This window comes from Mauremys mutica, unplaced genomic scaffold (genome assembly GCF_020497125.1).
Source record: "Mauremys mutica isolate MM-2020 ecotype Southern unplaced genomic scaffold, ASM2049712v1 000147F_np12_subseq_1:194132_obj, whole genome shotgun sequence".
NCBI lineage: Eukaryota > Metazoa > Chordata > Testudines > Geoemydidae > Mauremys > Mauremys mutica.
The window spans coordinates 86,536-105,099 of record NW_025422865.1 but is presented as its reverse complement, the minus strand read 5'-3'; positions in this window follow the sequence as shown (position 1 = coordinate 105,099).

The following is an 18,564-nucleotide window of genomic DNA, read 5'->3' as shown; positions in this document are numbered from 1 at the left end:
GATTCTGGGGGGCACTGCATGGTCATCTGTGCTGCTGAGCTCACCACACTGACCAAACAGGAAATGAAATTCAAAATTTCCTGGGGCTTTTCCAGTGTACCTGGCTAGTGCATCGGATTTGAAAGTGCTGTCCAAAGCAGTCATATTGGAGCACTCTGGGATAGCTCCCAGAGGCCAATTCTGTCAAATTGCGTATGCACTACCCCAAATTCAACCCAGCAAGGTCGATTTTAGCACTACTGCCCTCGCCAGGGAGGAGTACAGCAGTCGATTTTAAGAGCCCTTTAAGTCGATGGAACAGTGTTAGTTGTGTAGATGCATTGCTTATAAAATCAACCTAATGCGGCTAAATTTGACCTAACCTCGTAGTGTAGACCAGGGCTTAAACTCTCAGGACGGAAAAAAAAATCAAATGCAGAACTATGAAATGGGAAATAACCAGCTAGGCAGTAATGCTGCTAAAAAGGCTCTGTGGGATCTAGTGGATCATAAACTGAGTATGAATCAACAATGTGATGCAGTTACCAAAAAAGTCTAATATCATTCTGGGGTGTATTAACAAGAGTGTCATATGTAAGACATGGGAGGTAATTGTCTCACTCTACTTAGCACTGGTGAGGCCTCAGCTGGAATACTGTGTTCAGTTTTGGGCACCACACTTTAGGAAAGATGTGGACAGATTGGAGAATGCAGAGAACAGCAACAAAAAAAAGATAAGATTTAGAAAACCTGATCTATGAGGAAAGGTTAAAAAAAACTGGGCATGTTTAGTATTGAGAAAAGAAGACTGAGGCTGGGGGGGGGGAGAGTGATAACTATCTTCAAATATGTTAAGGGTTGTTATGAAGAGGATGGTGATCAATTAACCTCCATGTCCATTGAAAGTAGGACAAATAGCAATGAGCTTAATCCGCAGCAAAACAGATTAGATTAGATATTAGGAGAAGTTTTCTAACCATAAGGGCAGTTAAATTCTGGAATAGGCTTCCAAGGTAAGTTCTACAATCCCCATCATTGCAGGAACAGGTTAGACAAACACCTGTCAGAGATGATTTAGTTTCACCTGCCTCAGCCCAGGGGTCCCTACATTTCTATTATTCTAAGATATTCAAGCACAGAGTCCTGGCACTGAGCCTGCTCCACCTTGCTCTCAGATACGGGGCATTGTGTACCTTGTAAAGATAAATGCAATGCAAGTGCGCATGTACAAAATACTGTGGGCACTTGTACAAGGTTCATGACATTTGCCTGGGTATCAAAGAGCAGGAGGATCAGGCTCAGAGCCTCTTTTCAAAGAGAATCAGACCGGATAGTCTGGAGAACCATGGCCTAAACAAAAGTGAAACTTTAAATATTCCTTTTCCCCCAGGAATTGTGCAACAGACGTGATGATTGGCTCACCTTTGTAGCAGAAACTTCACAAAATGAATCTTGCTTATATTCAGTGTCATTTGTTAAGTAGCTTGGTAAAGGGCTTGAAAGGGGACTCCTGGAATATCACAAAAATGGAAGCCATCGCACATCTCTGGGAAAGCAGCTCTGAACCACTGCATTTCAGTGAGGGACGGAGGGGAATTCAGAGGGGCTACTCAAAAGACCCTTTGCACTGCCAGAGTGGCGGAAAGCAGCCTCAGTAGAAATGAGAACCAGATCCCCATGAATCTTGTCAGTAAGTTTCAGTATGAGATGTCGTTCATTGTGACAAAGGCCAAAAATAAAAAAATCTGGACACTTCAGCACACCAGAGTCAGGCTAACGGCACACACAAGAGCCTGACTCTCCTTGGATTTACACAGAACTCCCTGCAATAGACACGTGTGAAAAACTGGTGCAAGTGAGAGGAGAATCAGGCCCTGAAATGATTGATGACTAGTAAAGTTCTAGAGAGACGAGGATGTGTCTTACAGGTCACTACAGCCTGAGAGCCGCTGGCATATATTAGTATCATAAGATCCGCCTGGATCCCATCACTGCAAGGCCCCAGGCTTGTCATGCTGCAGGCAGCAGAGATACACACCCCATTCCCTCACTAGCAGGGAAGGAGAGTGATCTACTCCTTTAAATGCTCACCCACCTCTTTTAGGCCAGGATTATGCTAGAACCTTTTGCCAGTATAGTAATATCGAGGGGCTACGGGGTGTGTATGTGTGTGTGGGCAACATTTATGCCAAGACAACTATGTCTACATTAGAGCTCTGATAAGATAAAAAGTGCACTTGCTGGTACAGCTTGATTTTGCTCAGGGAACTGCTATAAGCAGTACTGGCAAAAACACTTTGCCAATATAAGCTGCGCCTCTGCTAGGAAGCTTTGCCGCTACAGCTATACTGCCAAAGCCTTTCTAATGCACACAGGGTCTTGGTTTCCACCATGCAGCTGCTATTGCAGCAACTTTAATGAAATACTGCTCTCTCAGGCGCCAGCTGATATGAGTCAGACTTGTTAGAGGCCAAAGTAATACAGGTGTGGCAGAGCAGGACTGCTGCCTAGTGGTTAGAAAAGGGAATCTGTTCTAACCATGAAACGTTTAGCAAATTACACAAAGCAGCTTAAGTGAAGTAGGTGCCCAAATCCCACTGAAATTCAATGGGAGTTGAGCACCTAACTCCCTGGGGCATCTGAAAATCCAAGCCTGCAAATTACACCACAGACTTTGGCCTACATGGCTCTGCTGGGTCAGGGGTGTGAAGAGGTGCAATCCCTGATGGACACTGTTGTGCCAGCAGGAGCCCCTGGTACAGACACTGTTATACTGGCAAAACTGTACCTGTACAGCTTGTTTCACTCATGGGATGATTTTCCTGCACTGGTATGAAGCACTGTTTTGACAATACAGCTAGGAGTGCTTTGCTGGTATGGTTTCTATACTGGTGAAGTGCTCCTAGTGTAGGAATTGCCTTTGCCTCAGTTTCCCCTCACTGTAGCCTAGAGATAATATGCCTATATCTCATAGAGCTGGAAGGTTATTGAGTCCAGCCCCCTGCCTTTACTAGCAGGACCAACTACTGATTTTTGCCCCAGATCCCTAAGTGGCCCCCTTAAAGGATTGAACTCACAACCCTGAGTTTAGCAGGCTAATGCGCAAACCACTGAGCTATCCCTCCTCCTCCAGCCCTGGAGGTGAGGTACTGTTGCCAGTACCAAGTGGGATGTAGAGTCAGTCACTGTAGTAAGCCTGGCTCAAAGCACTGCCTTAAAAAAGTTCTCCAGTTCCCTTGCTGTTGAAGAAAACAGAGATGGTTCTAGGCAGCAGCAGCAACAAAAGCAGCTGGTGTATTAATATTTCTGAGCTGGAGTGGGGTGGAGAAAAGGAAGTCACTGCCCTTGGGTGTGATTGCACTTTCTTTTTTAGGCCTTGGGCCAGGCCCAGTAGATAAAAGGCCTGTGCAATGAGAGTTGTAGAGAAGAGAAGTAATCAACCTCTTCCCCTGAGCAACTTGCTTGTTCTGCAGGCTGTGTTTTGTACATTTGTCCTAATCTTTCCTCTCAAAACTCTGTAACTATAACTCCTAAAGCATTCTGCAGCCAGAGAGCGTTTGCCTGGACTTGTGGGGTTAAGCAGGCTTTGCTCAACCAACACTTAACTCTTATATGGAGCTATACCTATCTCTCAGAGCTCGAAGGGACCCCAACAGGTCATTGAGTCCAGCCCCCTGCCTTCACTAGCATGACCAAGTATTGATTTTGCTCCAGATCCCGAAGCAGCCCCCTCAAGGAGTGAACTCACAACCCTGAATTTAACAGGCCAATGCTCAAACCACTGAGCTATCCTCCCCTCAACTATATGAGTACATTATATATAAGCCATTTGCAATAAGTGGTGTCCAGATGAGCAATCGATACTGGAATATTTTTATTCCAATGGGTCATTGTGGACTGCAGTTTACACTTCACATTGCACCATGTTATGGAGCAGAAGAACAGTCTCTTATCTCTGAAATATGATCTATTTGTGTCTTAATACTTCAAAGTATTTCTAAAAGCATCCACGCATCCCTCTGGAGTGGGCCTGTCAAGCAGAGTCTGGGCCTTCCCACTCCTTGCTGACATTTACTCTAACTCCTCTAGCACTTCTCCCCTCACGCAATGTACCAGAAACCAGCCACCAGCCACCAGGCTGCAGCAGGCTTTGCTCAGTGCTTCCTTTCTTTCCCCCACTTGTCTGCAGCAATGGCTTTCTGGCTGTCCCAGTGGGACATGAGAACTCTGCCTTTTGATGTAGTGAATTCAGTCCCCATTCAGTCTCTGCCAAAAACCTTCCCCACAATTGGGGTTTCGTTTGGAGAGGTGGATTAAAGGAAAACCACCTCCAATTTCCCTCTGTCCTGCCACCAGCCCCTGTTCTAGAGATGAACTACACAGCTCCAGCTCATCTCAAATGTCAAGTGGAGCGAAGGGGTGGGAAAGGGGATTCTCCTCAAATTTCCCTAATTATAATGTCCAGGGCTGGCCCTCATGGTCTTCTCACGCTCAGAGGGTCAAGTATTGCAGTTGATCAGGCAAACATTCCCATCAGACTCTGACCCTGGATGTTTTAACTTCTTTTCTGCTTACATACACACTTCCTCGCCTGCTTTATTCTCCTCTCCTAAGTCTCCCTGTCATAGTCACATGTCAGTTTTACATATGTGCCAGCCCTGGAATATCTCACACATTTGGCAGCCCTGTCACACATTCCCACAGCCAACTGGATTCTCACGTGCCTGACTGGGCTGAGGGACAGCTGCAGGCATCGTCTGCACTTCTAGCTTTTGGTGGCTAGAGACTGCTTTGGCACCTGCTGAGCAAGCAAGGTACTGACCCAGGGCCAGGAATGAGCGACTGGGAGGAGGAGGCAGCGGCGGCAGATGGAGAAGGTGGCTGGGGCACAGCCAAAGAGGAGGGGCCCAATACACCTGCCCTGGTTCCCGTCCCCTGCAGCCAGCTGCACCAGGCTTCCCCCAGCCCCCTGGACTTCAGGAGTCCAACTGTACCTCCATCCATCTACCCACCAGTAGCAGCCCCAACATTTCCTGCCCCCATAAGAGAACCCTGCTCTGCAGCAACCCAGTACCCACCCACCCCCACAGCAGCCCATTAATCCACAGTAGCACCAGCCCCCCACCTACTCTCCAGCAACACCCTCAGCCCCAGTAGCTACCCACTCAGACTCCCTCAAGTACTTATCCACCTACCCACCCAGCCAGCGTTGCCAAGTTTTGTGCAGCTCCTTCAACACTGCTCAGGGAAGTGTGTGTTGATGATAAGCTTACATTTGTGATTATATGCAAATGTTGTTAATGATGCAAATTCATTCATTGAAGAATTTGCATGAGATGTCACATGTTGCAGAACAAATCTCGGCAGCTATGATAGGCCAGGCCACGTTCTCAGCCAGCCTCTAATTCTATGCATACAGCTGATAGTGTCTGCAGAAGGGAGCAACATCTACTTTTGAGCAGAGAAGTGTGATTCCCTAGCTCTAAGAACATAAGACCATAAGTACACCCATAAATTCAATCCAGGGTACCCCCACACTTTCAATATTGCATGCTGTTCTGGTCACCCCATCTCAAAAAAAGATATATTAAAATTGGAAAAAGTACAGAGAAAGGCAACAAAAATGATTAGAGATATGGAACAGCTTCCATATGAGGAGAGTTTAGAAAGACTGGGGCTGTTAATCTTAGCAAAGAGGTGACTGAGAGGAGATATGACAGAGGTCTATAAAATCCTTAATGGTGTGGAGAATGTGAATAAGGAAGCACTATTTACTCCTCCTCATAACACACGAGCCAGGAACCACTCAATGAAATAAATAGGCAACACGTTTAAAACACACCTAAGGAAGTACTTCTTCACACAACTCATCGCCAGGGGACGTTGTGAAGACCAAAAGTATTATTGAGTTAAAAAAGGACTAGAAAAGTTCATGGAGGACAGGTCCATCAATGGCTATTAGCCAAAATGGTCAGGGACGCAACCCCATGCTCTGGGTGTCCCTATATCTCTGACTGCCAGAAGCTGGGACTGTACAACAGGGGGTGGATCACTCCATAAATTGCTCTGTTCTGTTCACTCCCTTTGAAGCATCTGGCACTGGCGGCTGTCAGAAGACAGGATACAGGGCTAGATGGACCATTGGCCTGATGCAGCATGGCCGTTCTTATGTTCAGGTGCTAGCTCGAGCTGAGCTAGTGTGGGTACATCTATGTGAGCTGGGAATCACACCTCCAAGATGAAATGCAGATGAAGCCTCACACTGGGGTGTAATTCCAGTGACTTAATTCGAGTTGCTCCTGATCTGCACCTATAGGAGAGCACTATCTTCTCTGTGGAAACAGTATTACACTATGTAGCTGCAGAAAACTCCCCCTCACTCTTGCTCTGTGGGGACACTGAAAATTTGCCAAGCACAATGCATTTTGACGGACAGGCAGATTTCATCTGGAGTCAGCAAAAGAATTTTGATGCAAAACTGAAATACTCAGCTGGCACGTTCATACTGTAAACAGATTGCTGCCAGCACTCCTCCCTGCTGTGGAGAAACTTACAACGGCATCACATTCTCTATGTTACTTGCATGTGTCACTAGGCACAGATGTAGTAGGGGACAGTAAGCTCCAATAGTGTGAGCTCACTGTCTCCCTATCCAGGAAACAGCATGCAGGGTACAAGACTCTGCATGCTGGCTTCAGCTGTTCAAATCTCTAACACAGGCCACAAGGTCAGATTTACACAAGCAGGAAGCTAAAAGTTATGGACAAAACTAAAGGAATAAGAGGCATAAGAGTGAATAAAATACATAAATGAAGTGACTAGATAGCAGGAACAACCCTCACGCCGCAAGATTTCAGAAATTAGCATGACCCTGGCAGGGGATGCTGCAGCAAAGAACACTGCAGCTCATCTCCTCAACAACACAAGCTACTGGAAGCACATTATACATATCCTCCACTCTGCACTAGCTTCCCATAGAATGTCAAACCAACGTCAATATCTCAGTCCTTATCTTCAAGGTGCCCTGGACCCAGGATATCTAAGAGACCATCTAAAGCTTTGGGATGAAGACTGTGGTTGACAACTTCACTCCTCTAGCACAATGGAATTCTCTGCAAACAAGGATAAAGCTCCTCTGTGCGGGAGACGGAGCTTTCTCCCGGGGAGGATCTGAGACTGTGGAATGACTTCTCCCAGGAACTGAGGATCATCACAAACCTTGCCACCTTCCACTCCAAGTGCAAGGCACATTTCTTTTACCTTGCCTTCTCTAACAAACATAGCAACATGAATATTTTAAAAAGACAAACAATCCACCCTACCAAAACAAGATACTCCATTCCATACAGTTCTCTCCTTGCAGAGAGGATGAGAGAACAAACACCACTTGATGGATGCTAGTCACATTGCTCAATGCACTGTTGGAAGATGGTCAGATACTATGGCAATGAATGTGATACAAGAACCTATTCAGAACAGAAAAGAATTTGAAGAGAACTAAATCTCTAGGAAACTGAGGCTCCATCTAGTGTAAAATTTGCAATAACTGGATCAATAGATAGTATGTAGCACTCAGAAGAGAGAGAGGCTTGCAAGGAACATTTAGGCACAGAAACACCCTCCAAGAACTAACAGGGTTTTATTACAGACCTTGCAGCCATTTCTCTTTACTGATCAGCTTCACTCTTGCCAAGAAGATATGAACACTATCATTGCCAGGAGGTGTTGGAGATGGATCGGTCATGTGCTTCGGATGGAAACTGATTCCATCACCAGAATAGCAATAAGATGGACACCTGAAGGCAAGCAAGAACAAGGCCGCCCAAAAACAACATGGCGAAGAACTGTGGAAGCTGAGCTGAAAAACCTGGGGCACAGCTGGGGAACCATTGAAAGATTTGCCAGAAACAGACAGGAGTGGAGGAGCTTTGTCACTGCCCTAAATGCCAGAGATGTAATGGGTACCAACTAACTAAACTAACGAACTAACTTCACACTTGCCTTTCCTTTCCAGAGAATGATTGGCTGATTTGAGTATTGTTCTATCCTCAGTCCACCTTGATCTCTTCAGTACTGGTACCTCTGGCTATATCACCTAGAGGAGGGTAAGTTATTGTAAAAGGCCTGGTCACCTGATCCCATGTTGCTAGTCTGTTTCCTTTTTATAAATGGGACCTGAGCCAAGCCCCTGGAGCCAAACCCTCTGAGCTTTGGAACTCAGGATCCATCTCTACTTCTCTCCAGCATCTCTGCTGATACGGACACATCTGTCACCTGGTCTCTTTCCCTTCTCCCCATAGGAAAGAATGGAGCTGCAGTCCCACTAGACAACAATGAACTGGTCACATTTTGTATTATGCCTACAGAGTTACTTTGACACCCCCCCAACAGAATGTTCTTTAGAATTCAGGGTAGGGTACTACTATAGTTACCACAACTGCACATCCAGGAACACTAGTCCTAGAAATATGATCTCAGTCTGCCACAGATCTATTATTGCTAATTGATGCATCAAGAACGAAGCGGTGGTCTCAGATGAAAGTCACGATTTTAGCTAAAAATGGCAGCATACATTTAACAGTATTGTCAATCCCAAATGTTCAAAAATCACGAGACTGTCTTGAAAATACATTTTGGGTTATTTTTATGTGCCTTTTGGGTCTTTTTAAAACTTTAGAGTACACTCAGGTCATATTTTCAAACTTTTCTCTGCAGACAGAAGAATAGAAACACACTTGTTTTAAAAATGAAAGCTGAGAGTCTCACATATTCACATGAATCCAGGAGCTGAGGCTTTAAGTAAAACACCAAGTATTTATTGTGAGATTCGCTATAAAAAAATGGCAAGAGTTAACTATGCAGATTACCCAGATTGTCACCTCTTTGGCACAGAGGCTGGAGTTGTTCCGTGTTTGTGCAGTATCAAGCACAGTGGTACTAGGTACTACCATAATACAAATAATAAATAACTTACTTCGTTGCTCTGTGCCAAAGTTTTGCTAATTATAAGGTAGGGATATAATATTCACCTTTAAGTGCTTTGAGACCTTGAGATGAAAGGTCATAGGTGCAAAGATGGCTCATTAAAATAAGAGTCTGTGTAGAAAGGCTAGGAGTCTAGCAACAGTATGTGTGTTGTCATATGGGAAAATCTAAGTTTGGAAGAAAGCAGAAGGTAAATGACTAACAGGAAACAATGCTCCACCCAAGAGGTAGTTATCTGCACTTCAGAGAGGAGTGAAAAGTCCACTGTATATCCTACCTCAAAAAACAGTTATGACAGCTTTTATTAGTATGTCCATGAAACACCTGGATATCAAATGAAAGGCACTATCGAAGTGTAGTGTAGTCCCTTCCAAAACCTTACTAGTAATAATCATCATCAAGATATTTACCAGCCTCATGAATTGAGAAAAGAAGCTATTTTGAAAGACTTTTTGGTTTTAAATGTGTTTTATCTGTGAAAATCACAAAATACTGGTTTTTACTATTACTAATGACAAATTTTATATGCATTCTATTTGTGCCAAGTTAGAGCTTCTGAAATATTGACAGAACCTTATTTCACTTAATCTTAAATTGTAAAATGAGTTGTTTGGGAATACTGCCTCCTTAAAGATCCAGATGAGCTAAGAACATTACCCCAGTCTGGTTTATTATTCAAATTCAATTGTCTTCTAAATTAGTTTCCTGTTCTAACTTTTTGGTGTGAAGTTTTAATACACGATTGAAATAGTTTACCAGAATGTACCTAACTGCTGATGTAGCCTGGGAACTCATCATCTGAACTATATTTTAGTCCACTGAAAGTGTAAACATTTAGTGACTTCTTTGAGAGAAATATTTTCCCTATCAAAGATATTTCACGTTTAAAAGTAATTGCCCATTCTGTGTATGGCTTAAATAATTATTGTATATTTTAGTATAATTGTTAGGATGCAAAGATCTGTGTTCCCAAAGTCTCAAATTTTATGCATCATCAGTGTCTGTTTGTTAGTCTGTGTGAAGTGATTTGGTGGTGTCTGTCCAATCCTTAGTGGACAAGTATCCACACTGTAAGAGTTACCAACATAATTGATGACAGTCTCATCAGAGTGGGGAAACAGGCCTAAAGAACAAACAGCCACTTCACACTCCTAGAAGTGGGCCATTCGGTCTTGGGTTGAGGCACATAGGCAGGGCAGCTATGAGATGATAAAGCTTGTACCACATCAGCCCTTTTCTGTGGTTAGAAAGAGGATTCCAATCTCCAGGACTGTTAATCTGACACTTAAAAAAAAATCCTACTAATGACTGCTTCTTGGAGCAGCTAGTGCTAGAACCCACAAGGGAAGGAAGGAAAGTGGCAATTCTTGATTTAGTCCTAAGTAGAGCACAGGATCTGGTCCAAGAGGTGAATATAGCTGAACCTCTCGGTAATAGCAACCGCAATATATTTAAATTTAACATGCTTGTGGTGGTGGGTATACCAATGAAGCCCACCAGAGTAGCATTTAACTTCAAAAGGGGGAACTACACAAAAATGAGGAAACTAGTTAAACAAATTAAAAGGAACAGGCATAAGAGTGAAATGCCTGCAAGCTGCATGGAAACTCATTTAAAACACCATAATAGAGTCTCAAATTAAATGTATACCCCAAATTTAAAAAAAAAATAGCAAGACAACCAAAATATGTCACCATAGCTAAACAACAGAGTAAAAGAGGCAGTTAGAGGCAAAAAGGCATCTTTTAAAAATTGGAAGTCAAATCCTACTGAGGAAAATAGAAAGGAGCATAAACTCTGGCAAGGCAAGTGTAAATGTATAATTAGGCAGACCAAAAACAAATTTGAAGAGCAACTAGTAAAAGATTTTAAAAAATTTTGCTGTCAGTTTTTGTAAGTACATCAGAAGCAGGAAACCCGCCAAACTATCAGTGTGGCCACTTGACAATCAAGGTGCTAAAAGGAGAACTCTAGGGAAATAAGGCCATTGCGGAGAAGCTAAATTAATTATTTGTATCAGTCTTCACTGCAGAGGATGTGAAGGAGCCTCCCACACATGACCCATTCTTTTTAGGTGACAGATCTGAGGAACTGTCCCAGATTGAGGTGTCAATAGAGGAGGTTTTGGAACAAATCAATAATTTAAACCAGGACCAGATGGTATTCTGAAGGAACTCAGATACAAAATTGCAGAACTATTAACTGCAGTATGTAACCTATCAATTAAATCAGCCTCTGTACCAGATGACTGGAGGGTAGCTAATGTAATGCCAATTAAAAAAAAATGTTCCAGAGGAGATCCTGGCAATTACAGGCCAGTAAGCCTAACTTCATTACCAGTCAAATTGACTGGAACTATAGTAAAGAACAGAATTATCAGACACATAGATGAACATGATTTGTGGAAGAAGAGTCAACATGGCTCTTGTAAAAGGAAATCATGCCTTAATAATTTATTAGAATTCTTTGAGGGGGTCAAACATGTCTATAATGGTGATCGAATGTATATAGGGTACTTGCACTTTTAGAAAGCCTTTGACAAGGTCTCTTAAGCAAAGTAAGCTGTCGTGGGATAAGACGAAAGATCCTCTCACAGATCAGTAACTGATTAAAAGACAAGAAACAAAGGATAGGAATAAATAGTCAGTTTTCAGAATGGAGAAAGATAAATAGCCGGGTCCCCCAGGGTTCTGTACTGGGACCTGTGCTGTTCAACATATTCATAAATGATCTGGAAAAAGGGATAAACAGTGAGGTGGCAAAATTTGCAGACAATACAAAATTACTCAAGATAGGTAAGCCCAAAGAAGACTGCGAAGAGTTACAAAGGGATCTCACAAAACTTTGTGACTGGGCAACAAAATGGCAGATGAAATTCAATGTTGATAAATGCAAAGTAATGCACACTGGAAAACATAATCCCAACTATACATATGTAACGCTTCTCCCAGATGAAGCCAGCAGCAACAAGGGCTGGGTTCAGTATCTAGGGGTTCCTTTTCAACAATACCACACAAAACCGGCTCAAGCCCCCACCCAGTGACCAGGGACAATTACATACCACCAGGGGCGGCTCCAGGCCCCAGCACGCCAAGCGCGTGCTTGGGGCGGCATGCCACAGGGAGCGCTCTGCCGGTCGCCGGGAGGGCAGCAGGCAGGGCTCCGGTGGACCTCCTGCAGGTGTGCCTGCAGAGGGTCCGCTGGTCCCGTGGCTTCGGTGGAGCCGCAGGACCAGCGGACCCTCCACAGGCACGCCTGCGGGAGGTCCACTGGAGCCGCGGGTCCGGCGACCAGCAAAACACCCCCTGCGGCATGCCGCCGTGCTTGGGGCAGCGAAATGTCTGGAGCTGCCCCTGCATACCACCCCGCTGAGAGGCAATACTTCCCCTCTTGCAAGCATTGCATCTGACTGTAGCAAAAACTTTTAATAAAAGTAGGGAATTAACTCAGCATTAATTTGGGAAAACACCACAACTAGGGCTCATAAACACAAACCATGAGCAAAAGACCCACACCCAAGTAAGTTGGGCTGTGTCCTTTTCCTCTCAGGGTCTTAAGTCCAGCAACGCAAAAGTCCCTTTAATGTGCTCATCCCTTCTCTGTACCCCACTCACAGTTGCTGTCCTTGGCCAATGCAGTCCCAGAGTTCAGAGGTTCATCCACAAAGTTCACCTCCCACCCTGGGTGGAAGGCAGGGGGTGGGTAAGTAGGCACTTCACATGCTGCACTGCTTGGGCACTTGCTCATCACCCCAATGGCCAATTGCCACACCTCTGCAGGGCTCTGCCGGCCGCCCAGCTAGCCACTTGCCTCACCTCTCTGCTAGCTGCCCTGCTGGTTGCATCTCTCTGCCAGCCACCCTGCTAGCTACTTGCCACACCTCTCTGCTAGCTACCTGCTTGCCAAGATGTCTTCAGGGCCCCGCCACACACACACTTAACAGAGCTCTCAGTGATTTCAGCTGTTAGTGGGGAGGCTCACTGCTGGTGCACACTGGGCAGTTTTTTGCAATAGAGACACTGTCCAAAGTAGGTCTAATACTTAGACCTAGGTATCAGTGATGTTAGCTCTGCTGCATATAAGACTCTCAATTGAGTCTAAATTAACTTTTATTAAAACACAGGGAGAAAAAGGATCAAATCAGCCCCCAGCCCACCCTCTCTCAACAAATTGGCCTTTGGAACCCATGTCCCCTGCCTAGTGAGTGCTGTTCAGTTGAGAGTGAGTCCCTCCATTGGGGTAGGCCAAGTACAGTTCTGCTGCCCTCGGTTCACACAACAAGGATAGCAACACTTTATTACTCCTGCCCCAATAACAAGGAGACTAGGGATCCAACACCAGCCACAAGTGATCATTTGGGCAAGCAGTCCCATCATGCTGAGCACCTAGGCAGAGTGGGTGTGTCCATGCAAACAAGATCAGCTTCTAGAGTCTTTTTCCACGGCTCATCACTAGATGTCAGGGGAGAGCTCATCCAGACTCTGCTTACACATACAAACTGATAGGATCTAAATTAGCTATTACTACTCAAGAAAGATTTTGGAGTCATTGTGGATAGTTCTCTGAAAACATCTGCTCGATGAGCAGCAGTCAAAAAAGCTAACCATGTTAGGAATCATTAGGAAAGGGATAGATAATAAGACAATAAATATCATAATGCCACTACATAAATCCATCATACGCCCATACCTTGAATACTGTGTGCAGTTCTGGTAACCCCAGCTCAAAAAAAAGAAAAAAGAGATATTAGAATTGAAAAAGGTACAGAGAAGGGCAACACAAATGATTAGGAGTATGGACCAGTTTCTATATGAGAAGAGATTAAGAAGACTGGGACTGTTCAGCTTGGAAAATAGGCAACTGATTCATGATTTTATAGACTTCTATAGTGCGGAGAAAGTGAATAAGGAAGTGTTATTTACCCCTTTACATAACTCAAAAACCAAAGGTCATCCAATGAAATTAATAGGCAGCAGGTTTAAAACAAACAGAAGGAAGTATTTCTTCACACAACATATAGTCATCTTCTAGACTCATCGCCAGGAGATGTTATGAAGGTCAGAAAAATATAACTGGGTTCAAAAACAAATTAAATAAGTTCATGGAAGATAGGTCCATCAATGGCTATTAGCCAAGATGGTCAGGGATGCACCCCATGTTCTGGGTGTCCCTAAGGGTATGTCTACACTGCAATTGGACACCCGCAGCTGCCCTGTGCCAGCTGACTCAGACTCGGGCTGTATAACCACAGCATAGACATTTGGGCTCAGGGTCCTGGAGCCTGGGCTGCAGCCCAAGTGCAAATGACTACACTGCAATTAAACAGCCCCTTAACCTGAGCCCCGCGATCCCAAGTCAGCTGGCACAGGCCAGCCTTGGGTTTTTAATTCTGATGTAGACATATCTTAAGCCACTGACTGCCAGATGCTGGATCACTTGATAACTGACCTGTTCTGTTAATTCCCTCTGAAGAATCTGGCATTGGCCACTGTAGGATACTGGGCTGGATGGACCATTGGTCTGACCCAATATGGCAGTTCCTTATTAAATGTATTTATTACGCCTTCAGCTGTTAAATGTTTAGCCATTGTTGGAAGAGCCCAACCCAGTCACACTGCTCCCTAAAAATAGTGCATCTGAAGTGGCAAGAGCAAATTAGAGAGAGACAATTCTGGCTCAGTTTGACTAAAAAACTGCATGGTCATCAATGTTCCCTAGGTCTTTCTTATGCATCAGCTATCGTTAACTTGATTTTCTTTGACACAGTCAGAAACGCTGATTAATTAATGTAACAACTGCACCTGTTCTGGCCTCTTGTGGGCAGTTGCATGCAAACATGCTTACCTCAGTCCTCACACAGCAAGCTTTCCTTTCACGAGACTCATGGACATGGCAGCTTCCTTCATTAGATAATTCAGAGTGACAGTTTGCTGTACTGGAACGCAGTGTTCTATAGGGTACAGTATCTCCTTTTCCAGGAGTGTGCTGTTGTACACGGAAGCACCAGCACTCCCCCAGCCATATCGAGCCCATCTTTCAAGGGGGAAAATTGTAGAGCAGGAAGGAAGTCTGTGTGAGTACTCATCATTTTCAGTGTGTGTGTGCGTACAGGAAATGTTCACATCAAAACCCAACACTTCAGTGTGTGTGTGGGAACAGCCAGTATAATTACATTAGGAAAAATGGTCCAGTGGTTAGGGTGCTAGCGTAAAACTTGGGTGCAAGTCCCTGCTCTGCCACAGATTTCCTGTATGACCTTGGGCAAGTCACTCTGTGCTTCCATTCCCAGTCTATAAAGTAGCATGACCATACTGGGTCCGACCAATGGCTATCTAGACCAGTATCCTGTCTTCTAACAGTGGGTGGGGCCAGATGTTTCAGGGGGAATGAACAGAACAGGGAAATTATCAAGTGATCCACCCCCTGTCATCCAGTCCCAGCTTCTTGCAGTCAGAGGTTTAGGGACACCCAGAGCAGGGTTGTATCCCTGACCATCGTGGCTAATAGCCATTGATGGACCTATCCTCCATAAATTATCTAATTTTTTTTAACTCAGTTATACTTTTGGCCTTCACAACATCCCGTGGCAACGAGCTCCACAGGTAGACTGTGCGTTGTGTGAAGGAGTGGGGATACCAGCACTGCACTGCCTCACAGGGGTGTTGTCAGGCTAAATAAAAAGTTCTTATAGCTCAGAGTCAGCTCTGGGCATGGTATTAAAGCAAAACACCCACAGCTTCCTGTATGATGTCTCCCAGACATTTCCCTGATGGGTTTGTATATCCAGCCTTCTGAGTTTGATGATACCCTCAAGTAATTAGCTGTGGTAGCCCACATAAATTTCCTGAAGGGCCGGCTAACAAGCCAAGTCAACGGAAGCTGTGGGGTCTCTTGCTGCCTTAGGGAAGGTTTTAACCCTCAGCTTGCTAAGGGAACCATGTGGGGTTTAGCTCCAGTTACCAGCCTGGCAGGAATGGAGGGTTTCCATGGCATCTGGCTGTCAAGCCAGTTTAAACTGGTCTGGATGGGCAGCCTGGATGCTGTAATTAATTCCATGTGGGTTAAGGGGTCCACATACTCCCCACTCAGGGCACCACAGTGATCAATGGGAATTATTAGTATCCTGCAGGAGAGAGGGATGAGCGCTCTTCTCTCCCTAGCATGACATGGCTCTTTCAGGGCCACTAAGTCAGAGACCTTAAGTCTTTTGTTTCCCATTTCATGCAGACCCCACATTCCTCCCAGAGCTTTCCCCCGAAGTCTGTCTGCCTTCCGCACATTGCAGACAGAGGAGATTTGCCTGCTGTTATTTCCACCCTGCAAAGGACCCATGGCCAAGCATTCTGAGGCTGACGCTTCCTCCCCCAGTAGCCAAAAGCCAACTACAATTCAGTTCAGCCCTGAGCCACACTCTAACCCTCACAGCCTCTGTACGGCAATCCCAGAAAACCACCACTGCTGCTCTGCAAATCAGCCATCGAGCATTACTGAAGTCTCATGCTGACACCACTCTCCCTAAGACCTTGCACCACACGATTTCTCTACAGGGTCTCCTCTGCCTTTGCCATCTCGAGCCACCTGTAATAGAGGACTGAACCATTTCAATTCCAATCTGCGTGTTTATTGTACTGTTTGATCCTGAAACATTCAGCATACCTGCGCTAACCAGCCCAGGGAGATTAAAGCTGTACAGTGCATCCAGGAGCAGCGCTCCCTCCACCTTCTGCTGAGCCTGAGTATGGCTCACCACTCCAAACACAGCCCCTGGGAGCAGGTGTTGCACATCTCTCACAGTAGGCGTCTACGCAGACCTGTGTAATGCATGAGCTCCTGTAGATCAAATGCACACACACATCTCCGTGTGACATTATATTACACTTCTCATGCATGTCATGATGCACAGCACATAATACAGTATAACATGTGTGCATCTGGTCACATTTCAGGTCTGTCCTGCCTTCAGATCGCAACACTTTGAAGCATGGGCTACACCCTCACACACCTGCATGTGAAGGCTACTAGCCCTTGCACCTAGTCTCAACTGACTCTGCAGCACTGTTATGTTCACAGCACACACACATAAGTTAGAGAAAAACAAATACTCTTGCTGGAAAGCTGCAAAATAGCACTTCTTTGTTTGTTAAAATTCAGAACAAAACCACACAAGAACCCCAAAACAGAGAGGGAGAAACCAGGCTGCTCCCTGAAACAGTGAGGCACAACTCAGCCCACCTTAGTCTAGGCTGGCTGACTGCAGAATCTAAACTGCCTACATCTAAGGCCAGATATCACACTTCCCTTCAGAGCCCCAGTGCCTGCAAGCAGGACCAGGAAACTTTACTCCTAAAGCAGCAGTCCCCAAACTTTTGAGGGTCACACCCCCTGCCTTACCCATCTGCACCCCCCAGGAGCTAGGGCTGGGAGTGGGGCCATGGCTCCAGACGGGGGGTGGGACACAAACAAGGGTAAGGGGGCTGAGGCTGGGACTGCAGCTGGGGGTTGATCTGGGGCCAAGAACGGGGCCGCGGCCAGGGGCTGAGACTGGGGGTGGGAGCGGAGCCGCAGCAGGGCTGCATTGGGAGCTGGCAGTCGGGCCCGTAGCTAGTGCAGCTCCGCTCCCAGCCTTGCCTCAGGCCGGGAACGGAGCCATGGCTAGCGGCCGAGGCTTGGGGCTGGAACAGGGCCAGAAGCAGAGCTGCACCAAGGCTGGGGAAAGGGCATGCCCGGGGCCGGGAGTCAGGGACGCGGCTCGGGGTAGGGAGGGGCTGGATGGCACTCCCTCCCCATTGTCGTGGGGACTGGCGTGGACCTGGCCCTGCCCCCCGGATGTTCCTCTACATCCCCCTTGGGGGGGCATGCACACCCCACATTTTGTAGATCTCTGTCCTAAAGGGACAGCTTGCAATTCCAACACAGTCCTCAGTACGGAATCCTCAGCAATGAGAACTGGCATCTTTTGGGCCATGGCTCTTCATCCCTCTAGACAGTCAGCAGTGCTCAGTGGCTGTGTGGGAGACAGCATACTGTCTGCTCCTAAGGGACAGTGCAGGGTGACCACTCCCTCCTGTGCTTTGGGTAACTCCAGGAGGGATTCTGTCTCCTGGAGTTCCCCTGCCAGGGTGAGGCAGTGACTCCCAGACCTCCACCCCACAAGGGCGTTTCAGCCTTGCACCACTCCTAAGTCCCAATACAGGCCAGTGCCTTTACAATATCAGTTGAGCCCTCAGGTTTTTAAATAAACTTTTCTCACTGTGCAATTTTCGTGATACAGTTCTGCCCCTGTAAAATGTTCCATCTTTCAGTTTTATTGACTCAGACTGGGATTGCATTATTTTGTGAACGAACAGATTATGCAGATAAATGCAGTGCACTGTGCATCCTTATATGATAGGAGAAACATGCTTTGGATTTATACATGGATTTTTTTCCATTGCCTCCTCCCGCCTAATTGTAGACACTAAACAGCTTTCTGACTCTGAAATATCTGTTGTACAGCTGGGCAAGGGAATTGTACTCAATGCTGTTCCTAGGCTGAGGGCTGAATGTACCCTGGGTGCCTCATGCAGACTGGAAGGGGCTAGAATCTCCAGGAGGAATTCT